Genomic DNA, 25,597 nt, shown 5'->3' on the forward strand with positions numbered 1-25,597 from the left:
CAAGTATTGAAAAAGCCGACTTGACAAAATTATCCCGAGCTGAAATTTGAAGTGGAAAGGTGATTTGTTTTAAACTTACACTAACAGAAGTTATTACACAGATTCTAAGCGAGAGTTTCTATGCAGTGCTTCTATGGCTAATACCTGTGACAACATTTTGATTCAGGAAGAAATACAGGGATTACATGATCATAAGGGAATTCAACATTCTCAGGACCTCCATTTTGTTAACACGTTAACAGTTTCTAGTAGTGATTTGTAATTGCAAACCATAAAACCGGTTGAAAAACTTGGATGAAACTTTTTTTGGAGGGGCTGGAATTTGTCAACTGGAATATTTTGTAAGGGTATATCTACACAGCAGTGTTATTTCAGAATAACTAACATTATTCCGAAATAACATAGTCCGCATCTACACCACAAGCAGTTATTTCGACATAATATCAAAATAATGATGAGCCTGGAGGACTTCTTACTCCAACTCCTGTAACCCTCATTGTATGAGGAGTAAGGGGAGTTGGAGAAAGAGGGCTCTTTCTTGGAGTTCCTGCTCTGTAGCCAGTGCCAAAAGCTGAAATAAGCTATTTCGACTTAAGCTACACAATTGATGTATCGCAAATTGTATAGCTTATTTTGGCTTTAGCCCTGTTGCGTAGCCATGCCGTAATGGTTATACACTGGCACCTATGTGTCCTCCTTCCTGCTCACATTTTTTACATTTTATTTTTCATGCCTAAATTGTAACAGAGGGTGCATCGATACAGCACTGTAACTCAAAATAAGATACACAAATTGCATATTTTATTTCGATGCTATTTCAAAATAGCTTGTTTTGTCATTTGGCACTGTTTACACAGCACCAAATTTTGAAATAAAGTACTATTCCAAAATGTCCCTTACTCCTGATAGAGTGAGGTTTACAGGGATGTCACAATAGCGAGCACCCTCCCCCCAAACACGGGCTTGCTGTGAAGACACAGGATAGCTATATCGGGATACTCTGGTATCTGGAAATTTCATTGCAGTGTAGATGTACCCTTAGTTGTGAACTTATATGTTTATGATGATGGCTAGCATAAAAATGCTGGTCGGAGCTTATCTTAACATTTATTGACTCTCTTTCTGACTCCTCCCTAATTTCCCAGCACCTGGGTGTCTCTGCTTTACTGTGTTGGTGCTTAGAACTCTTGTTAGGGACATTCCTGAGCTGGGGGTGATTTATCAGCAGAGGAACATTCTATTCTTTCAAATTTTGTGGTGAACTGTCTTAGTTTCACCTTCTATGAAACTTTAAAGGTTGGGGGGGGGGGGGTGAACAAGTCTCAGAGCATCTGCTCTAGATTTTCCATCTTTTTGAGTCTTCAGATCCATCATTCCTCATAGTAGTTTATTCCAATAGTTACTGTTCCATACAAAATGTGTGCCTTATTTCTTATTTCAACTTGTTTGGCTTTAACTTACACCTATTGATTCTTTTTATGGCTTTCTCCACTAGGTACCCCCTATGAACATAGTCTTTTCTCCACATGAAGGTACTTGTACATATTATCAAATTGCCTTTTAATGTTTTTTTACAAAATTTTAGACCAGTTAGTTTCCAACAGTCTCACAGTAAAGTATTTTTTCGTGCCCTTGGATTATATTTATGGCTCTTCTCTGCACCCTGTCCAATTCCTCAGATGCATCTGACAGAAACTTTAAGTTAGTGAAGCATAGCACTGCATTAATAGAAATATTTATTTTGTACTGCAACACATTATTGGGTGGGTTGTCATTTTTCTTAAAATGAGGGAGGTTTGAAAGTCTCAGTTAGAAAAGAGAGCATGTGCATGAGGTGCACACACAGAAAGAGGTTGCTTGTGGCAATTTGAGTGATTATTCAAAGGTCAATTGTCTCTCAACTATAAATATAAAATTAGTTCTATTGAAGTAACGGTAATATGCCAGATTATCTTGTGATTATGTCAAAATGGACCTATATGATTCTCTGTGAAAAATTTGAAAAAAAGAAAGACATGGTTGTAGTATTCTAACTGAGAAATCGTGATGTGATAAAATAGCTTTTGGAAGTGAGAATAGAGAAGGATGGAAAAAAAGATCTGTATTATCATTGCAATTTGTAGAAAGACCATTGTTTGTTACTGATGACTGTAGATCAGAGGGCTTTTAGAAACGTGACTGTTCAAGTGAACTGAAATTCTGAATGTGCTCAGCTTGTTGGGGCATGTTCAAGTTGTGAATTTGCACATAATTATAAATAGTTAGGTTACCCAGGTTTATGTGTGTGCCTCAGGCAAAGAATTGGTAATTAAAATATTGATAATTTGAGCCAATTAACTCATTGATAACAACCTAGCCATTTTATGCAACCTATAACAGGAGACCTGGATGGTTCAGATAAACAGCCCAATATCTGTGTTGTAAAAAGAAGCCCTGTGTGAAAAGCGACTTTTAACAGTTTAATTTTAAAAAAAAAAGAAATCATCACAATAAAATATTAAGAAATTCTCTGATCGGCATATTTCCCAGTTAGTGTCAATGCATTTTCAATTATGAAGCTGCCCCCAGCTGTTTCTGTCTTGATTGAATTGCTCACCTAACAATTTGCTAAAAGGAGAGAGAATGTTATGTGGATCTATTTACATATGCATTCAATAATCACTCTATTATTTTAGAGTATTACTGTATTTGTAGCTTAAAAAGGAAATTCTACATGTTTCCTTGCTGTCTTCTTTATATATAGACCAGGATCTTGTCATAAAATGGCCTGTCAGGGTTCAGATTCAAATTTCCCAAGTCAGCTCCCCGTCCCTCCCCCCCCACACACTTTTTTTTTTTTTGCTACATGCAGATGACAAACTATTGTGTTTTTTCTTATTCTCGTGTGGGCAAAATGAAAGTGCTCAGTATTCCAACATCATTTAATCCATAGTTTAGCCCTAAAATAGTTTTTTAACCCTATTTTAAAATCCAAGATGGATTTTAGCATCTCTTCTTCATTCCATCTCTACTCATTTGGACTAATCGAATGGCTCATGTGACAAGCTGCTTATATGAACAGATAATACATTATTATTTATCATTGGCTAAACAACATTTTAAAAATGTTGGGTGTGCATGTTTGCATGAATAAGACTATAAAGAGGAAATTTTGAAGGGTGCTGTGTCTTTCAATCAATTTTTTTTCAGTCCTTAAAAACATAGTTTGCTTCCCCTGAGATGCAGAGAGTCATGTCGCTTCTTAAACTAAACTTTACCTACCCTTCATTATCAGGTAATAAACCATGAAATAGTTTTTAGAATATAATCAGTTAAGCAACTCTGATTTAAAATTTTGAGTTAAACCTATAGGAAATCAGATTCCATTCCTGTGAACTAATTTAGTTTGGTGTAGAAGTGAATCAGGTCAAACTGTAAATGTCAAATTCTTTAAAAAAAGCCTGTAACCTGACATCTGGACAGTAGGTTAGTTGAAGCTAATGGGCCTTACTTGTCCACTATAATTTTGTGGCTTACCTTTTAAATATACAGAATTGTTTAATCCAATTTAAGTCTCTTGTTTCTGTCACAAAAATGCTTAGGGGTGAGATTTTTGGCAGAATTCTATAACATGAAATAAATTTTAAATGTCATACAGACTGTTGTTCGTTTTTTTTTAATCTAGCACCTGTGAAATATAGTGTGCCAATTAAAATGCATATGTTTAGCATGGGATTTTTATAATCAGTCAACACTGTTCTCCCTACTTTCACAGAAATTAATTGCAAAGTTTCCATTGACTTCAGTGGTAACAGCGACATTGCCAACTCTTCTCAATTTGATCATGAGTCTCAATATTTAGTGTTTTTTCTAAATCCACACTTCCTGGACTTATGCAGCTCTGTTTTCAGTTTAAAAAAACCTGACGCATGTAAAATGACTCAAACAATATACAGTCTTTTTAAAATGTCATGATTTTTGGAGTTTGGCTTATGATTTTGAATGTGTGGGCTAGAAAATATTGCAGATCGATGTTAAGTCTTTTCAAAAATCTTCTTAAATGATGACAATTAGCTTCACTGATCTAAAACAATCACATTTTCAAAATCTACACTTTATGGGTCAACCATAGTTTTGTAATAATATGAAGGATTTTCTTCCCTAGATCACACAATAATTACATCAGTATTTCTTTTAACATTAATGATATAAAAATGTTTGAAAATGAAAACAGAATAAAACCTTTGAAATTAAGCCGAAATAGGTGAATGGGTAGCAACTGGTTGGTTTTTGTTGGTTTAACTGATGTCTTCCTACACCTTCATCTATTTTCTAGCCTTCTCATATACTGTTTGTTAATCCCTTCTTAGTGCAACATATTTACTCTTAGTTTGTAAATTCTTGCAGGGACTAGATGGACTATGTGTCCCTCACTCTGTTGTGCCTAAAGCTGGGCAACATTTTTCTTCCATATTTTTCAGTGAAAACTGTAGATTCAGTTCCACAGATACATTTAACAAATTGCTACAGAATGCAGAGTGTTGTTTCAATAAAAACAAAAATAAATAAAAAAAGCAATCCTCTAAACTTTGAAAAAAAAATCTAAGGGTAAGTCTACACTGCCACCCTAGTTCGAACTAGGGTGGCTAATGTAGGCATTTGAACTTGAAAATGAAGCCCGGGATTTAAATATCCCAGGCTTTATTTGCATGTTCCCGAGCGCCGCCATTTTTAAATGCCCCGTAATTCGAACTCCCTGCCTGTGGCTACACGCGGCACAGACTAGGTAGTTCGAATTAAAGCTCCTAATTCAAACTACCATTAGTCCTCCTGCAATGAGGAGTAATGGTAGTTCGAATTAGGAGCTTTAATTCGAACTACCTAGTCCATGCCGTGTGTAGCCGCGGGCAGGGAGGTCGAACTACGGGGCATTTAAAAATGGCAGCACCTGGGATATTTAAATACCGGACTTAATTTGCAAGTTTGAATGCCTACATTAGCCACCCTGGTTCGAACTAGGGAGGCAGTGTAGACATACCCTCAATGTTTTTCAAGTCACAATGACATTGCATTTTTCAACCTCATTTACATTTTATTTTTAAATGTTAAAAATGCCCCAAAACAAAATTTTCAGTCAGAATAACTTTTATTTTACTAAAGAAAGTACCACAGCAGGAAAGAGAAAAGCTCTCTGTGGGTATGCCTTCAATTCAGAATTAACCTTTGCTCATATATGCAAACTTCTCATTGAGTGTAAGGCTGCTTTCAACCCTGGCTACTTAGCTCCTTTGAGGCAGTAGGCTAAACCTGAGTGAATCTTTCATAAAGCTACTCTGCCCACTTTGCAGTGAGGACAGAGGCTATGAGGAGCAGAGAATGATGTGTTCTCGTCTTGTACAGTCTGAACTGAACTGATCTGAAAAGGTCTTTTTATTGAGTTGGTCAAAATTTCAAATTTCTATGTCACATCTTATCACTTCTATTTTATTAAAAACAGCTTTTGTACTTTGAACAAGTGAAAAAAAGTTAAGTTCTCAGTGCTAATTAGTTCAGGTTAGACCTCCCTGGTCCGGCACCCTCAGGACCTGACATGTCCTGGACAAGGGAGTTTGTCAGACTATAGGAGGTTGAGAGAAGGAGAGGTGTAGGTGCCAGCCTCCCTGTTGGGCTCCTTTCTCTGACCACCAGGCTCTGCTGCCTCTGGCCCCACCTTAGATATATAGCCCTATCTGGCTCCAGTGACCCCACTGGGCTCTGTGGCCCTACTGGCTTTGTGGTCTCACCAGCTCTGCAGCCCTGCAGGCTCCAGTGGCCCCTGCCAGCTTTACTGCCCCGCAGGCTCTGCTGCCCCAGTAGCCACACTGGCCAGTTCTGCTTCAAACCACTGGCAACCTCTGCTACAGGGGCTCTCTGGTCCAGCAATATCCATGGTCCTGCCAGACCAGAGAGTCCTGGACCACAGAGGTTCAAGATGTAGAGCATCTGTTTTAATATCCTAAGCAATTTTCAAGGCTTGTCTGTATTTTTGTAAAATGAAATAAAATAAAAAATAAAAAAGTGAAATATTTCAACACTGATGTCAAAGAATAACACACATGACATATCTGTAGCAGCAGTACATAACAAGTCAGGTGGTATAAGATTACACATCATAAAATAAAATAAATTAAATGTCAAAGCTAAAATTTCATATAAAAAAGAATTATCATTTCTAAGCACATTTTTTCTAATTCTTTTCTTAATAAGAGCTTTTTCTCAAATACATGTTCATCGAAATAGGAATGATTTCAGAAAATGCTATTGTTTTGATTAAACTGCATTTTCTGCTGGAAAACTGTTAATTTAAACATTTTCTGCAGAGCTTTATTGTATACATTTTCAAACAGCAGAGATCTTACCAATTTTAGCAGTACAGTACACAGGAGTGCTTAACAGTTCTACAAATAAATATAGCTAACTCAAACTAGAGTAAATTAGTGTTGAATGAGAAATGGACTTTTAGTTCTGGAAAAAATTGAGTTTTTTAGAAAACTTGTCCTGATCCTGAGCTAAGAAAGGGGACCATGAGGTGAAGGTTGGAGAAAGATTTTCAGAGACCTCTTGAATGAGGGATATTGAACCTGAAAGCAGAAAAGGAGACTCCGAGATCAAGGTGTTAGCTTGGTTGGTGGAAAACCATCTGAGTTCAGGGTGTCAGAAGAAAATTAAAAGCATTATAAGAGAAATTGGCCTTTAGTGAAGGGAGACTGGGGAAATGGGAAGAGAGAATATTTCATTTGGGTGGGAGAGGAGAACAGAAGAGGAGAGACTTTCTATAGGAAGAAAGAGTGAGAGGAGGGCTGCAGTATTGCAAATAAGAGTAAACCCACAGGGAATAAAGGACAATATTTTCTTTTTTATTATTAATAAAACATTAATGAGAACAAAAGGAAGCAGTAGTGACTGAGCAAATCTATAAAATAAATATGTACAGAAAAATATCAACTAAAATACAAATTTCAATTTTGCTGGTGCAGATTTCTACTTTATTGCTTTTAACAAAATAAGGAGGGAGGATTGGCTGTTGTGAAATTCCATGGCCAAAGTTTCAGTTTTGCTACAACATCTGGAAAGTTCCATCCATGCAGAATGCTCTAACTCTGTTATTAAAGGGCTAGTGGATAATGTGCTATAATTAGAGTCTCTGATTTGGCTGTATTTGTAGACAGGACCTTAGATTTAATCACTGTTAAAACACACCACATGGCATTAAATTTACTTAAAAATTGAAAGGAGCCACCTAAGAATAATTTATTCCAGGCTTCCCTCTCATGCCAGGTGGAGAATGTCCAGCCAAGCTTAGATATCACCAGTTTCTAGTGGAGAGGGGGCTGCAAGCCCCATGGGAGAAACATACTTACTGATCATTGGTTGCAGTTGGTGACTGGCAGCAGTCAAAATCCTGTCAGAAAATGAGGCTTTAAGGAGGAAGAGCCAATCACAGTGTGTGGCAAAGGAAAGGCGAATTGGGCCCAATGTGGAACTGGAAGGACTGTTTTTCTAGCTTGAATGCAGGACATAGTCATAACAAAGATCAATATTGGGACTAAAGGGGATTATATGTATGCACTGAAGGCTGAATACCTCAGTGAGCAAAATATGCTTGTAAGATATATTTCACATTTTCCTGGTGGTAAAACAAAGTGGGTAAACTAGCCTAACCTAAACTCCTTATTCCCCAGATAAGAAATGGATTAATTTAATTTGCCTGAACTTATTGTCAGCAACACTATTAAATCTTTGAGAGTAGTCCAGAGAAGCAGTACTCATACACCAGTATTCTTTAGTAGAACATAAACAGTACAATGTTTGGTGCTCAATCTAAAGTTGTAGACAGTAATGAGCAGTAACAGACATGGCTGGATTTTCCACTGTGACAAGTCTTCTTGAGGTTAAGTGTTCTTAAAACCAGACAATGTTGATGCTTGTTTTATTAGAGTAGATTGCTTGTTCATACTGATTATAAATCAGAAATTCTGGATTTCAGAAGATGTTTTGAATTTTGAAGTCAAACTATCTAAAAGGTCTCAGAAGAAAAATTTACAATGAAGCAATTTGCATAGAGAATACTAACTTTAAAACCAAAACATATAAATGAAAAAGAAAACACAGGTCAAACAAACAAGTAAACATCATTAATCTTTAACTAACATTCTTTCTTGTGAGCCAAGAACTTCAGCAAAGGGAAAAGTGCAAAAAAATTGAAATCCAGTAGATGGCAGGCTGACACTGTGAATTGTCTGGATACAGTTTTTGTTATCATTGTCCACATACTCATCTTCCTATTTGTTCAATTATCTACATACAGCAAAAAATGCAGTAAAATGAAAAATCTAGTCAGTTTGATATAGCATTTATATGGAGAAATAATTTATAAGGGATTGTCAGGGAGTAGGTGTCCCAGGCCCGCTTAGGGTCAGGAGAAATGATTATATTCACAGTAGTCCTTGCATTGAGGGCTACGTAGCCCAATGGCCAGAGTCAGTATCATAGCTTGTAGATGCAGAAAGTGTGACCTACTGGCCAGAGTCTATTTAGCAGCCTTTAGGTTCAGGCCAATGTGGCCCAATGACCAGAGTCTATACGGCAGCCCCAAGATGCAAAGTACTATGGCCCAATGGCCAATAACCAGAGGGGAAGAAAGGACGACCACTGGGAAGATGGCAACCTGGATGGGTAGGCCCAGGCCCACCTAAAATTACTGGACCTCAATCCTAGGACCTGAAAAGAGGCAGGGTGGTCTGCATCTGGGTCAGTGGGCACCCTCACTGAAACACATTAACCTCACTTAAGTAGGAAATACCATTCACACACCTTCCCTGGGTCGCTTCCTACCACATTTCCAGACGTGTAGTCCATTGAGCATCAGGATTCCCAGACTTCTCAGCATGAGTGCTTCCCTCCCTGCCAGGCTGTCTTTCAGGTGTCTCCGGTTCCTGCAGAAAAAGACTGAGACGGCTCTGTAACTAGAGCCTCTGCCCAAGGTCCTTCCACTCTGGCAGTCAGCTTTGAATGACCTGAGCTGCTCCCTTTTATATTCTAATCTCCAGTTAGAGCATGCCCAGCAGGGCCATGGTGGTGTGTTCTACTCAGCCCAAAAAATGGTGTAAACTTTTGCAGGACCAATGTGGGTCCAGTGTGTCCTGTCACAGGGGTATATCACCAAAAGAGTTGTCATGACTGTCTTTAAACTGGTGCTTAGATATTACATCTGGGGCTCAGTATGTTGTGCTTTATAAATAAAAATTGAATATAACCTTGCACAACCTAGGTGTACATTTCCTCTGCTGGTGGTGTTCTGTGTTTCACCACAAAAATTAATGGTATGAATTATGTAGATGAATGGAGAATCATGTATTGTCTAGTACACCGTTAATAACTGATGGGGATACCTTGGTTATTAGACTTTTAAAACAGTTGGTGGGGAATTGAGGGTTTTTTTTTAAATCACAACACAACATATCCAATTGAAGTCAGGTTTCCCTTGTTCAAAATGTAACAAGGCAGTGAAAAGAAGAGATAACAGTAGTCCAGATTTTTAACCACTATTCAGGCAATTCTGTGATCACAGTTCGCATGAAAGGCAATAGAGTGAAATGCTGTATATTTTTGATCTATTAATAAAATTTACAATCAGTAGCTTAGAGAGAGACTTTTTCATAGCCAATTAGTGCATTAACAGATTGTGGCCAACGCAATTCCTATAGATCTCTACTGATGATGAGATGCAACTTTAGCACGTCTATTCCATCACCCTGTGAATCTTGTAATGCAGGAGTGGAGAAATGCAATGCCGATTATAATTATCCAACAATAATTTCCGCCTCTGAACATTTATGACTCAAGCAGCTAGGAGGAAAGAAGGTTCCCAACATGAAACAAATCTGATGACCCACAGATATCAAATACCAACCCATATTTGCTCCCACTCAGGACTTGAATCAAATATGATTGTTAAGCCATAATATCTTCTGAAATGTTTAGCCATGTATCTTATTTATCATTATTTTAGTGCTATTATTATAACAGTGTATCAATACATAGGTTTACAATGTTTGTGTATACTTTCAAGTACCCACTATAACATCACCTTGGAATATGCCAGCAGAGGCTCCAGGGAGTCCTACTTCATGAAGTACAGCAGTAATGGGCAGCAGAGCACTCAGATCCTATTTCCCAGCATGTTTGGAGTCCAGGGTAGGGATAAAATGGACTAGAAACTTCTGCCAAGGGCAATAAAGAGGCATTTGCATGGTATTATTTAGACAGTTTGCTGGACTAATGTGGATCAAGGCTGTACCGGCCCCTCAGTGGGAGGGGCCAGACTGGCAGACAGAGACTAGTTTTAGTTTCAGAATTATTTTTAAGTGTAGGAGGTTAGGGAGATGCAGAACAGCTCAGGGAGTCTCCAATTAACTCCCCACTCCAAAAAGAGTTTTTGAACGGCTGAGGGAAAGTTGTATGGGTCAAATTATTCCAGCTCTGGAGAAACATTCATCCAGAGTGGCAAAGCCATTTGAGACTTCACAAGGCAATAGATGTGGGAGTCATGAGAAGATGTTACTACACTCGAGTGAAGACATCTTAAAGACATCCTTTTTGTTTTAGCTGGTCAACATTCACAGCCCTCATCTCAGGCCTCAACCTCAGCAAGCCATCTGCCCAGGATGATGCCAGGGAAGGATTTGAGGGCTGGGAAGGATTATGAGCACTGGGAGGTAGGCCATTTCTTTTTGTTAATGTTGGGTACTTGTTAGTTAACCACATTTCCCTTCCCCACATCCTATTTTCATCCTTCTTGGTACAGTAATGTCCTGTTTTTGTTATATAGTTAATTATTTGGGGGTAATTAATTTCTTTACTGAAGTTGTGTTAATATATTTCATTTTCTTGTGTTCTGGTTTCTGATAATCCTTGCTCATTAGCCACATTCTTGATTTTCCTAAGAGCAGCATTCCTTGTGTCTTGGACAGAGTGAGGTGTCACCTTGGTTGGAGATACTAGGCATTAGAAATGAACCAGGATGGAACTGAAGAGCGGTTGCAAGCCACTTGATGTAGCAAGCCAGCATGAGAAAGTTTGAGCCACACTGTGGGGGAGTTGCTACACTAGCAAGCAGTAACATCCCCCCCCCCCCTTTCCAGCAACAGAAGATACATATTCACCTTTTGGTCATTAGAAAATGAATAATTATAGATAATAGACCTGTAAGAAGCTAGTCAAGAGTAAGAAATCTAACAGTACGTATCAAGAGTCTAACACTGGATCCAGCAATCAGAATTGTGATGCAGTAACACTAAAATTCTTTATTCAGCTAAGTAAATAAGCATCAAGTTTGAATGGGAGCAATGTAGAATGCCTGTAAACAGAGGTTAATTAGCCAGGTGAATACCTAGCACTGTGCAAATTGACATGATTTATTTACAAACAAGTAACATATTAGATAATCAATGTGATTAGTTGTTCTTTTCCTCCTGAACTCCAGATCCTCCTCTGCTCATAGCCTGACCCCCCCATGGACTGTATCGGAAAACATACCCCATGTCAAAACAAAACATAGCTGTGTGTTATCACAGTGTTGTAAAATCAGTGACTAACTCCTACGCTGAATGCAAAAATGTATCAAATCCATTCCTGCCCCCCCTTTTGGCTATTACAGACAATGAGATTTTATACGTGGCTTGCAAGTTCATTAAATATAAATTATTCATGCATCATCCCTCCTGCTTTTTCATCTTGCCACTGAGGTTATATTTTTTTTAAAACACTCTAGTTTACCCAAAATTTTTATCTGGGAATCTTGCTGTGAAATCTAAACCTCGTCATTATTTCTGGGACTTTCTTGTTTCATGTGCAGAAAGATAGTGACCTGGTCTTTTGCAGTTTTGAAATACCTCGGTTTCCAAAAGAAATCTAAGTGCAGAGGAGGCCAAATATTTTAAGTTAACCAAACTTTTTATGTGAAACAATTCCATTAAATGTAACAAAGGTGGGAGTAACAGCGTCTAGTGAATAGTGCACCAGATGGGGCAGTAGGAAAGTCCCTGATGTTTTATTCATATTTCTGCAATTGATGTGGCTCCTCCGAGTCTCATTTAGTTTCTCCACACAATGATTATAAAATATAGGAATAGTTAACTGACTCTTGTAAAGTGCTTTGATTTCTGCAGATAATAGTAATATAGGAATTGCCAGACTGGATCAGATCAAAAGTCCAGTTAGTTCAGTATCCTGCCTTTGACCATGGCTTCAGAGTAAGGTGTAAGATACACTCAGCAGGTAGACATGGCATATTCTGCCCTTCCCACTGTGCAGTCTTCCTGGACTCTGATATCAGTTCATATCCTGAATTTTGAGGTTTAATATTCCTTCAATAATTTGTATTGTTTCTTAGAAGAACATCTGGTTATTGTTATCTGTATAAATATCTTTTGTATCTTGTGAAGTTCTTGGCCTCCATGAATTCCAGTGCTAGTGAACTTAGAGTCTAATGACAGACTGTATTCAAAAAGTATCTCCTTTTTCCAGTTTCCAAATTTACATCCTTTATTTTCATTGAATGTTCCCTTGTTCTTTTGTTCTGAGACTGGGAACTACTTTTCTTCCAGTTCACCATATCTATATTACTCGTGTTATTTATTTTTCTCATGTCCCTCTGATTTGTCTCTTTTCTACGGTAAACAATCCCAGTCTTTTCCTATGAGAGCTTTTCCATATCCTTATTCACTGTCAGCCTCTCTGACCCTCATCTAATTCATGGATTCTAAGGCCTAAAGTACTGTTGGGATCTGACCTATATAGCACAGGCCATAGAACTTCCCCAAGATGATTCTTAGAGAAGAGCTTTTAGAAAAACATGCAGCTTTGAGTTAGAAATTATCAGGGATGATGAATCCACCCTGACTCTTAGTAAATTGTTCCAGTGGTCAATACTGTCGAAAACATATGCCTCATTTCCAGGCAGAAGCTGTCTACCTTCTTCTTCCAGACAGATTGAAGATCCTCGCTATTAAATAGTGTTCCCCTCTTAGATTCTGGTAGACAGGAATCAATTCACCCCTTAACCTTCTTTTTGTCATTGTGGGTGTCCTTTACTGCTCATTTTTGTAATAATTAGCACTTTTCAAATACTGGGAGCAGGGTTAGTTGAAACATATCAAAATTTCTATTTTGAGAAAATATGTACTTGAAACTTAGATTTTCTACAAAAAAGTTCAGAATGTACACATTTCATTCCATTTTTCACATTAGCACTAGAATGGTATCAACACATTTTGCTGAAAATAAAATATTTGAATGAAAATTTCAACTTGTTTTTTAGCTTGCACTAATTGGGATTTATCCTGACAACCTTTTTGTATCTGAGTGGGCCTTATGTGTGTAGTCCTAATAAGATTAATGGAACTACTTGAGTAGTGTAACCCTGTCAATAACTCAAATTCTATTATTATGCTTTTTTATACTGGACACTGAGACAGAAGATAAATGACTGTGTATCAGACCCAAGATTGGAACTGAGAAGTTCCTAGCACCTACTAGAACATGCTTGTTGTTACAATGAAATGTAAACAACACTTAATCTGAGATAGCATGTATCTATCTCTAATATTGTTTATATTATTTACAGGGGAGCTGAACTCATTTTCTCCTTAGCAGCTCTGAAATTTAATTTGGTTTCATGATGTTCAGACTATATTATTCTAATACACTTCATTTGGAATCATCCTTGCAAATAAGAGGTTTTCTACAGGTATTGCAAAATGTGGCAGCAGGGCTGCTCCAAGGTTTTCTCTGTATTGGCTGAATGTTTTCCAGTGAATTTGCTCCCTCTTGCTGTTTATGAGAAGATATAATACATCATTGGATTTATGTAGATTCTATGTCTTTAAGTATTTATTGGTCCCCATTACCAAAATATCTGAGTGCCTTGCAATTTTATTCTGTTTGTTTGCAACACTCCTAAGAGATAAAGATTACAGGGAAGAGCTAGAGGCACAGAAACTAAGGCTTATGTCTAGACTGAAGTGCTTTTCCAGGATACTAGAGGTATCTTGGAAAAGCAATGCTGTGTCCAAGGAACGCATCTGCTTTTTCGGAATTTTTTTCAAAAAAGCGTACGTGCTCTTTCGCCATCTCTATAAACCTCGTTTCATGAGGAAGAAAGGACGTGTTGAAACAGGACTTTTTCTGAAATTTGGTGCTGTGTAGACTTACCTCTGCAGTGTAGATGTCACCTGCTTCCTTCCAGAGGTGGCTTGTGCAGGGAGGGTGTCCCACTCCAGGGTCAGGAGCATGGGAGGCCTCTCCAGACACCCTGTGGCCAATAGCCCAAGGGTTCTCTGTCACAGCCTGCTGGGGCCACATGCCCAGGAGTGGCATGGCACATGCTCCCACATGCACAGGTTGCTGTGTGAACCACGTCCAGCAAGGGCCAAGCGTGGAGTGCCCAGCTCTCCCCCACCCAGACATCCCTTCATTCCACCTGTGCATGAAGGGAAAGTGATGGCACTCATACACTGTTCCTTCCCTGGCCTCGGATGATGCCTGGGACACATCCACAGGGAGGCTTTGAGGCTCCTGGGTCAGCTGCATGCTGAGGCTGGCCTTGTCCAGGTCCTGGTCCTCCTCCTCCTCCTTACCACCATCTCTCCCCCCAGCAAGGACGACGAAGGGCATCTCCAGCCCAGAGTCTATAACTGGGGGGGGGGCGTTGGAGGGAAGGAACTGCTCCATCCCCCAGGATGCAGTCGAGCTCCTTAAAATAAGGATCGGGAGCTGCCCTCCTTGGCCCTGGCATAAGCCTTGCAGAGCTCCTTGACCTTTATCCACACATATTCTTGGGTGCAGATGTGGCCTTTGGATTCCAGGCTGTCTGCCATGCAGCCATAGATGTCCACATTCCTGCATCTGGTGGGGAGATCATGGAGGTTTGTCTCACTCCCCAAAACCTCAATAAGGTCAAGGACTTCTGCACCAGACCTGTTGGGGCAGCTGCAGGGTGGCTCAGGGCTGTCAGGCCTGCTGCAAGCCACAAAAACTGTCTGCAGAGTCTGCAGCTTTAAGGGTTTCATGGGAGGAGAGTGGGATAGACTTTTCCTGTGAGTGAACAGAGAGGCCAGCAGGGCACCCTGGGAAGGTCTGGAGGCCCCCTATTTCAAAATAGACCCTATTCTCTGTCTACACAACCCCTATTCTGAAATAGCTATTTTGGAATAGACACTATTTATCATAGAATGAGGTTTACAGAACTCGAAATAAGGTGTCCATTATTTGGAAATTTTTTGAAATAGCGGTTTTACTTTGTAGATGCTCACAAAGTAATTTCAGAATAGCATCCGAAATAACTTTTCTGTGGAGACACGCCCCTAGATACTTCATTATTTGGCTGTCAATAAATATTTAGAAAGAGAAAAATGAGGGGATGTCTGTCACCCTATCTTCTGCAGTAATATGAAAATGGAAAATGTGAGCATCTGTACAGAATGTACTTAAGGGTGGGAAGTAAAGACTTTTAATTTTAGCATTCTCTTCACATACATGTGGCAATTTTTTTCTTTGAGTCTCAGCTGTGCTTGCTGTTTTTGCTGTTTTTTAGGATTGTATAATTTAAAGGCTACGTCTACACTGGCCCCTTCTCTGGAAGAGGCATGCTAATTTCAAACTTTGGAATAGGGAAATACCTGAAAGTAGGAATAAGAGATCCTCCGGAAAAGGGCTTTATTCCGGAGGACTGCGCCAGTCTAGATTCTTTTTTCCGGCTTTTCCCCAAGCCGGAAGAAAAGCGGCGGACATGTTTATTTAAATCCCCCGCGGATTTCCCTATTCCAAAGTTTGAAATTAGCATGCCTCTTCCAGAGAAGGGGCCAGTGTAGACGTAGCCAAAGTGTGTGTTATTGGGAGGAGTATTCTTAGGTTTGGTTTTTTTTTTGTTTTTTTCAAATCTTCACTTGTTTTAAGCATTGTTTTCCTTGCACATCTTGTAGCTGCCTTAGGGTTTTTTTTTTTTTTTTTTTTTTGTAAGAGATATTTTTAATGTATCTTTATTGAATATATGAATATAATCTGCCATGGAACATTATATAAACATGAATATTATTGAATATTAGGACAATATATTTAGGTTTTGATTAAAAGCATGCAGCAATTAGAATTAAAATTTGCTTTTTCATTTAAACTTGGTGAGCCTGCTGTGGTAAAACCTGGCCATGTGTTAACTTCCAAAACTCACCAGGCTTGCAGCACAGTCTAAATCTGAAAGGCAGCATATTCAGGGTATACTGAAAGACCTGAAGATCTGAAAGGCTCTTATTTAATAAATAAGCCCATTTTCTAATTAAAATTATATTTTTGAAAAAATCATTTGGGGAAGAAATATAGGAATGGACTTTTTTTTAACCTGAATTATGTATATCTTCCCATTTAATAAACTGTTCAGTGATCTGCCTTTGAACCACCACAAAGTGTTGATCCTCTCACAGCTTATCAAGTAAGTATGGCTGGGCAGAATCAGGGCTGTCCCTATCAGTGCTGGTGCCCTAGGCAGCCCAACACTGGTACCCTTTTCCCCCAAGGAGAGTGGCCATTCTGCACTGGGGAGTGGGGGGAGAGAGCTGAAGCTGAGAGGAAAGGGGTTGCCAACTGTCCTGGACCAGATGAACCAGAAGCCAATTACTGCAGTGACATCTTATGCATCTGTAATGGACATGAGGAGGGCTGATCAGCACCTGGTGACTAATGGATTACACTCAGGTAGCAAGCCAAGTTATTGGCGAGGTGGCCGGGAAAATCAATCAAAATAGAGAATCAATTGAGAGAAATTTGAATTGTATAAGATTCCTTGCCTTCCCTTCTCCTTTGCATGGGAGAGAAAAAGCAAGAGTTGAGAGAGACAGAATGATTTAAACCCAGGCAGGACTTCCAGGCATCCAAGGAATTTGGGGCATGGGAATGGACTGAACAAAAAAAAAAAGATTGGAAGTAAGTAAAGGAAAAGTGGATCTAGTCATGAGCAGGGTATTTTTCTTTATTTTGTGGTTTGGTTTGAACTTCTCTGTGTGAATCTACGCCTCCACTCCCCATTTACCATCTAGCACTGTGCCCAGAGACTTTTCTCTGTGTTTTAATTTGTTTTCCTTAGTTGTTTTGTAACATCTAACAACCAAATATGCTTTATGAAGTTTATCTTTTGTTTTGTAATTTTAAAAAAACATTTTTAAGGTGATGATTTAATTCTTGTGTCCTGGGAGGTCAGCTACCAGAGACTTCAGCTTATTTTTCACATTTCTTTTTTCAAGCTCTTTTGGGGGCAAAGGAATTTGGAGAACCTCTGGGGGTGGGTTCAAGTGTTAACCCCTGGTTTAGGGATAAAATCACTTGATGGTGACAGCAATTCCCACAAAGCTGTATATTGTTGTGACGGGCTCGTCGAGGCCTGCACTAAAACAGCTGAGACACCGGGCGCTCGGCTGGAAAGGGGGTGGGGTGACGCAACTCTGGTAAGTGGAGGCTGGCCCCCACGAAAGCAGGGATGCTGGCGGATGGCCACAGTACACAGGGGAGGGGCCCTGGCGCAACCCAGTGATAGGAAACGTAGGGTAGTGGTTGTCGGAGAATCTCTTCTGAGGGGGACGGAGGTGCCCTTATGTTGCCCTGACATTTCATCTCGGGAGGCATGCTGTCTGCCGGGGGCCCGTATCCGAGATGTTATGGAGGAATAGTCAAGGATTATCCAGCACTCTGACTACTACCCCATGCTACACATCCGAATTACCTAGTCCGTGCCGCGTGTAGCTGTGAGGCACGGAGTCCACACTAGCGTACATTTAAAAATGGCAGCGCCTGGCTTTATGCAAATGAAGCCCGGGAAATTCAAATCCCGGGCTTCATTTGCAACTCTGGTTGCCTACATTACCACCCTAGTTCGAACTAGGGGGGTAGTGTAGACATACCCTTAGTGAGAGAGGTTTAGGTTGGACATTAGGAAAAAGTTCCTAACTGTTAGGGTAGTTAAACACTGGAATAAATTGCCCAGAGAGGTTGTGGAATTCTCATCTCTGGAGATATTTAAGAGTAGGTTAGATAAATGTCTATCAGGGATGGTCTAGACAGTATTTGATCCTGCCATGGGGGCAGGGGACTGGATTCGATGACCTCTTGAGGTCCCTTTCAGTCCTAGTATTCTATGATTCTATGATTAAACAGTTGTTGTGTCATAGTTACCTGGTTTTGATTGGCTCAGTTGGATATTGCTCATTTGAATGTAAAAGCCAAAGATTCATCTCTTAAAGTACAATTAAATGACTTGATTATATTTTTATATCAGGAGATGAATAAGAGAAGTCATATTTCAACATCATCTCACAAGTAGTCCTCAGAGGAATTGTAACTCAGAGTTAATTAGCTTATCTTGTTGAAAGGTTCAATTTTTCTAGTGTAGACAGAACTGAAACAAGGGATTCTGCTAACTCTGAAAAATAATACTTCACTAGGAGAGGGAATTACAAAGTAGGTGTCACTGAAGAGACAGATAAGAAGCTCAAAATAGCTACTTGTGAAAACCAACACCCATTGGAACCAATAATAAATGAGATGACACTTGAACTGTAAGGATACAAAATGCAATTTTCAAAAGCACCTACATGATCTAGGACCTTAAATCCCATTGACTTGCAATGAAACCCAGGCTCCAATATATTTTAGTCACTTTTGAAAGTGGTATTGAGCACTAATACATTTGAAAAATGTCCCTTCCATTTAATTCTTGTTAAAATCAATTACTTCATTGATGTTGGATCAGGTCCACATATAGAATGGAGCCTTTATTTAAAGTGAATTTGGTAATGTTATGGTAATAAACTGAATTAAAATAAACTACAATAATTGGCTACAAGATATATGTTTAAAAGTGTTGAAGATTTGATGTAAACAGATTTAAAAACTACTGCTGTGTCTAGACTGGTATGATTTTCTGGAAATGCTTTTAACGGAAAAGTTTTCCATTAAAAGCATTTTCGGAACAGAGCGTCTAGATTGGCACAGATGCTTTTTTGCCATTTTTGCCATTTTTGCCATTTTTGCGATCGGAGCTTTTTTGCGGAAAACAAATCTGAGCTGTCTACACTGGCCCTTTTGCATAAAAGTTTTGCACAAAAGGACTTTTGCCCGAACGGGAGCAGCATAGTGTTTCCGCAAGAACACTGACAATCTTACATGAGATCGTCAGTGTTCTTGCGGAAATTCAGGCGGCCAGTGTAGACAGCTGGCAAGTTTTTCTGGAAAAGCGGCTGATTTTCCGGAAAAACTGGCCAGTCTAGATACAGCCCATATGTTCCTCAGGTATACTACAAACAACAAGAGAGAAATAGCAGTAAATGTTCTGCTGGTCTGCATTGATTACCGCCCGGACCTTTCCCAGGCCAGAGCCCCTCTCGGCTGCTCCCCGAGCCTCCCTGCCGGCGGCCCCGGGGCGTGGCCGAAGGCTCCGAGCAGCACCTGCGGGCGCACCCGCAACCCAAGCGGCCGGCAGAGGCTCCAAGCGCCCCGCGCAGCGACGGCCCCCGACACACGGAGCCCAGCCCGCTCCCGGCAGCACCCCCTGCCCCGAGCGCCTCGGTTACCGGGGCCGGAGCTCCGGGCTCACGCGGCTAGACCCGGCTGGCGGCAGAGACGCGCTGAGCCCGCCCGCGAGCAGGAGGCTGACTCGAGTATAAGCCGAGGGGGCATTTTTCAGCACAAAAAATGTGCTGAAAAACTCGGCTTATACTCGAGTATATACGGTAATTAATAAGCAAGAAAGCACAATGTGTGGGATCACCAGGATGACTATGAGCTTTCCCAGTTATCTCCATGATGTAATTTGCTGTTTTGGCATAAGACAAGGCATATCAAAGGCTTAAAGTCTGGCTTTATGGTTAAAGACTGGTACTTAGAAGTTCTAAATTTAGTTCAATTTTCCCTTAGCTGCACAGTTTTGGGCAAGACACTTGCCCAATTCTGTACCACAATTACCAATGAGAAAAATGGGAATATTTCCTTTATCCCATGGTTAGCGTGTTTTGCCTATTTAGAGAATAATGCATATGGCTAGAACTTTGGTTGGGCATTTAGTGTGCTGTTATATTGACTGTGTCACAAATTATTCAGTCATCATGCTTCACACCCACTGGTGTATAGGGCAGCATCAAAGGTCCCCCACTTCTGTCTGTCTCTGGCCAGCCTCTCAATAGTGCTCCAAGTGTAATTCATTTCCACTTCAATGTTTCGGCACCATGTTGCCTTTGGTCATCCTTGTTTCTGCTTCCCTTCAGTAGTTCAATGTATAGCAATCTTTGTGATGGAGCTTCCATTTTTCCTGAGTATGTGCTCAATCCATCTCCAACATCTTTTCATAATGATGGTAGCCATTCCATCTTGTTTACAGCGTGCAAGCAGGTCCTGATTTGAAATTATTCTTGTCCAAAAAATATGGAGGATCCTCCAAAGACTTCTGGTATGAAAAGTCGACAATTTATTGAGGTCGTTCTCATAGCAAATAATATGATAGTAAACATGAGATTTATGTGTGAATCAAAATAATTGAACTGACACATTAGTATCAACTTCTAGTCATGTCTCACATCTGGGCATCCCCTTTGATATGTCCCTCTCCCTAGATCTACATGTCCCAGCTATGTCCCAGTCTTGCTGCTTCTCTCTTCTACCTTTTAAATATCCAGCTGTTTCTAGCTGCCCAGACTGTCTTGGCTCTTATTCAGGCCCTTGCCATATTGTGTCTTGGTGTCTGTAATCTTGTCCCATTTGACCTTGATACTGTACCAGTCATGTTGCCACAACCATGTCCATTCAAAGCACTGTGTAATATCAAGCACATTAACCTCCTCCTTTTCAAATACACCAACCCAAAGCTCCATGTTTAGGGCCATTAAGTCTCCCCATAATTTATCCTTTCCCATTCTAAAATGTGCTAGATTACCAACACACTAACTATCACACTTCCAATGATGCCAGCCTTGATCCCCATCTTGTTTTTCCTTGGGTATCTTCAAACTTTTCATATGTTTCCCGTATGTATATGGGAAGATAAAATCCCCAACAAAATCCTCAACAAAACTTGTAAAGCTGCTACTTTATTCTCTTTTTAGTCCCCCCTCCTTAATGACCACTTCTGTTATGATGCCTACAAATCAATGTCTTCCAGCATTAGTGAAACTAAGACTCCTGCTTTTGTAACTCTATTAATAGTATTACTTCATAACCCACAACCCATTTTCTGTTTCATTTACCTGTTGTATTCTTTCTGATTGCTAAAGTGTAAACTCTTTTAAAGCAGCGACTAGCTTCTATATTATTTTGCCTTTCTAGTGCCTTGCTCAATAGGTCCCTGATCCTTCAAAGGATAGCACATAAACAGAAAATCAAGGTTCCTGGGTAAACATCCCACAAAATCTACAAATGACCATTGAAATTAATGTGTCTTTGTAGAGCAAGTCCCTAAGGCTACGTCTAGACTGCAAGCTTCTTTCAGGATAAGCTTTTCCAGAAGAGTTTTTCCAGAAAATTTTCTAAATACAGCATCTACACACAAAAACGAAAAAGCAGTGTGCTATTTCAAAAGATAACATCCACATTGATTGGATACTGTCTCACATTTAAGGCCACCCGGGACCAGTTCAGGCAGGGTATTAGGTCAGTAGTTGCTTCCAGGTACTTTTGCCTAAGATTATCTGGGATGCCTGCTTAAAGGGACCCCCCAGACAGCCGTTTCTCAGCTTCTTCTGCTTGTTTGCCTACCTCTCCGAGAAACAGCAAAGAATTTACAGTGTGTGCGCTCTGGTTGCTCAACTTTCCCTACCATGGAGCCAGAGCTGCCTCTGAGCATGCAATGGCCCCGCACTGCCACGCTAAAGTGTCTGCAGGTTGCCTTCATATTCCTGCATGAGCTCAACTAAGAGCTCATATCTGAGATCCTCTGCCTGTGTGCAGGAGCAATGCCCTTGCAACCTCACCCACATAGTGGAGAGATGGTTATGGAGGCTGAACACCGGTTCCGACTGGTGAGACAGGCTGGTGATGTAGCGGTGGGATGACTAGCAGTGGCTCCATAACTTCTGCATAAGGAAGGAGATGTTCATGGAGCTGCACACCTGGTTTGCCCCTGCCCTTCATCAATGTGACACCCAGATGTGACCTGTTATCCCCCTAGAGAAGTGGGTCACCATCGCCATCTGGAAACTTGCCATACCAGACAGTTACTGGTTTGTGGGCAACCAATTTGGCATGGGAAAGTCCATTGGGGTCCTCCTCCTGGAGGTAAGGCATTCTCAAGCTGAAGTCCCTGGAGAGTGGGGGAGTACAGGAAAGGGAGACCCTAGGAAAAGGGGGGTTTGGGATGCAGGGGATGGGCTGGGGGTGGGAGTAAGCCTCATCCTTGGGGGGTTCTGTAGTCCCGTCCTCCCACAGCCCTGTGGGGGGGAGCTTTGTAGGGGGTGGCTGCTAGGGTGTTTGTGGGGGGAGGGAGTGCGGGGGCTTGTGTATGTGAAAAACTAAGAGCACTCACCTCATGATCCCTCCCCAGCCTGGGAGGATGCCTGGGAGACATCCGGGTATCTCTAGCCCCTAGTCCACCACCAGAGGAGGGGAAGGGGCTGCACTGCCCCCCAGGATGCAGTGCAGTTTGCTCTAGTAGGGGCAGGAGTGGGGTCCTGCACCAGAGAGAAAGCTGCTCTCCCTAGCCCTGGCATAGCCTTGCCGGAGCTCTTTAATCTTGCCCTGGACCTGCTCCAGAGTTTGGTGGTGGCCCCTAGTGGCCAAGCTGTCAGCCATCTGGCCATATATATTAGCTTTGCACCACTTGGAGCAGAGATCCTGGACGGTCTCCTTCTCACCCCACACCTTCAGGAGGGCCAGGATCTGTGCCCCAGACCAGGATGGTGCAAGCCTTTTCCTGTCCCTGGCAGACTTCTGGGAGCCCTGGGCATGCTCCCTGGGCACTTGGGGGCCTTGTGACTGGGACATAGTGCCCAGATGTGTGGCAGTGGCAGCTGCACGGTGAGTTGCAGCTCCCAGGCCCAGCTTCCTGCCACAGGACCTGTTCCGCGTGTCTGTGGCTTTAAGAACTTCTGGGAAACAGGAACTATAGTAGTGGTCCCCAACGCGGTGCCTGCGGGTGCCATGGGGCCCACCTGGGCATTTATGTGCACCCGCCAAAGCATCTGGACCAGCCCCGCTCCCACCACATGCACATTCGCGGTGACGGCCCCGGGCACACGTTGCGTGGGCGGCCCCTGCCCTGGGCGCGTGGCACATGTGCGGTGCCAGCCCCGGGTGCATGGCACATGTGCGGTGCTGGTCCTGGGCTCAGGGCATGTGCAGAGCCCCTGCCCCAGGTGCACAGCAGCCCCGAAAGGTTGAGGACCACTGAACTATAGAGTTGTGATGTGTGGACCAAGTGGCCAGCAGGGCACCTTTGTTATTTCTTGAAGGCCTCTTTTGTCAAAACAACTGCCTCTTCAGCATCCACAGATGCCTTTTTCCGAAAAAGCTTGTCAGAAAAAGCCTTATTCCTTATAGAATGAGGTTTATCACCATCGGAAAAAGCACTGCATTCTTTCGACTTTTTGTCAAAAGAACACAATTGTAGTGTGGATGCAAGTATTATTTTTCCAGAATAATGGCCATTATTCTGGAAAAATGCTGCAGTATAGATTTACCTTATATCTACAAGAAATGGCCGAATCTGTCCCTAATATATAGGTGAATTAATAGGCATCTATATACCACAAATAAATAAAATGAACTCTACATCAGGATGCCTATATCAGTGCACCATTCCATGTCCACCATATTTTGGAAGAAAAGAGCTAATTTAATTAAATGCCCCTTTGCAAGTAATTTTGCTCCAGCCCTCACCCATGAGTAACTTTGCATATCAGTTTATATACATTTGTTAATAGTTATTGCAAATGTATTGAACTATATATCATTGCATGCAGCACTTAGGTGGGGGGTTTTCAGTAGCTGGTCCTGAATTTCTGGGTTTAATATAATTTTCATTCTATAGTGACTTTGATCCAATGATCTGAAAATGCATTATAAACATTTATTTAATAATCCCCAAAACACTGCTGTGAAGCAGGAGAGTGTTAGTATAACCAATTTAAAGGTGGATAATCTGAACATGAGTGAAGTGTCTGTCCTAAATTCATACAGTAAGCAAGTGGCAGAATGAGAAATAAAACAAAGGAGTCTTGACTTCCACTCCTATGCATTAATCATGAAGCAACACTCCTTTCAAATCATATTGGGAAACTGACAGTTTGCTTGCAAACTCTTTTTCTAAACATTGACTTTTATCAATATTAAGCCACTCTTTAACTCTGTCATGACAAAAACATAGTGCACTCTAGATTTTTGATAGACTATGAACATAAATTCATAAATGGGACCTGGAAATATTAAGTAGATCATTCTTAAACAAAACTACAATTTATTAATTTTAAAAATAAAAAGTCTCTTGAAAACATAGTGGTTTTTAAGATAGCTTATCAATGCCTCTGCACAAAAGTCAACAACATTTGTGTGGTGTTACTATTTCACCATTTGCTCCTGTGGGATCTAAAAACAATCAAAAAAATCTCAAGAAGATGTCAATACAAGTCTACGACAGACCATATTATAATGTCAAAACTTTAGTAAATTAGACTGTAGAGATGCCAAGGCTATGGTTATGAAATCAAGACAAAATGCGATGATGCCAGTGGAAGTCTGTGGAGACCACATTATCAAATCAAAACAAAAGGAATATATATATATACTGTTACTAATAAAGGAAATTGTTTAAAATGTAGAGATTGTAGCAATGGAAAATGACCCAACCTTTAAATGGTGAGGACCTGTGTGTAGATGCATGCACAAGGGCTATCTTATTGAATGTGTATTTCAGGTTATCTGTCTCAGAGGATTGAAGAGTCCTGCTTAGTGAGAGCTAACTTTGCTACCTTTACGAAGAGAGTAATCCCTTTAATTAATGGGTTTGTGTGTGGATTTAAGGTACTACTCAGTGTAAGAATGATAGAATCTGGTCCTTGATGACCAGCAGTCCAAGTTGTGTGATTCCCACTACACTAAAGAAATCTTTTTTGTTGGGAGAGGGCGACATTAAGAATAGCTGTAGGGTAGAGGGCAAGAGGCACCATGATAGCTGGTAATGAATTTCAGCTGGTTTAATCAGTTCATCTGTATCCCAGTTCTTTCATGTTATGAGGCATCTCTAAATGTCATCCAAGGTATCAGTGAAAAAGTCATGACTCTCTAATTAGTAATAGCATTGCCTAATGTAAGTAAAACAACTGAAGCAAATGTATGTATATAAACTGAATTTATAATTTTTATATTGTATTTTCCAGCCTGGTAGAAGTTACTACACTGAGGTGAAAGGAGTGTGCTTTCCCCACATAGGAGTCACTTCCACAGTACTTTGGAAGACAATAAGAATGTATTTACATACTGCATATACCGATCCATCAAGTTAACAAGCATGGGGCAGCAAACTCATACTATCACTGCAGGCAGGGGGCAGGAG

General features: G+C 40.7%; 1 long non-coding RNA gene across 1 annotated transcript; it reads left to right on the forward strand.

Moving 5' to 3' along the window:
- Positions 1–25,597, forward strand: LOC112546806 (uncharacterized). The gene is made up of 3 exons (XR_003090521.3): positions 1–59; positions 1,496–1,532; positions 25,422–25,597. It is a non-coding gene; the product is annotated as an uncharacterized LOC112546806 (long non-coding RNA).

Source organism: Pelodiscus sinensis, chromosome 1, assembly GCF_052426305.1.
Source record: "Pelodiscus sinensis isolate ZL-2025 chromosome 1, ASM5242630v1, whole genome shotgun sequence".
NCBI lineage: Eukaryota > Metazoa > Chordata > Testudines > Trionychidae > Pelodiscus > Pelodiscus sinensis.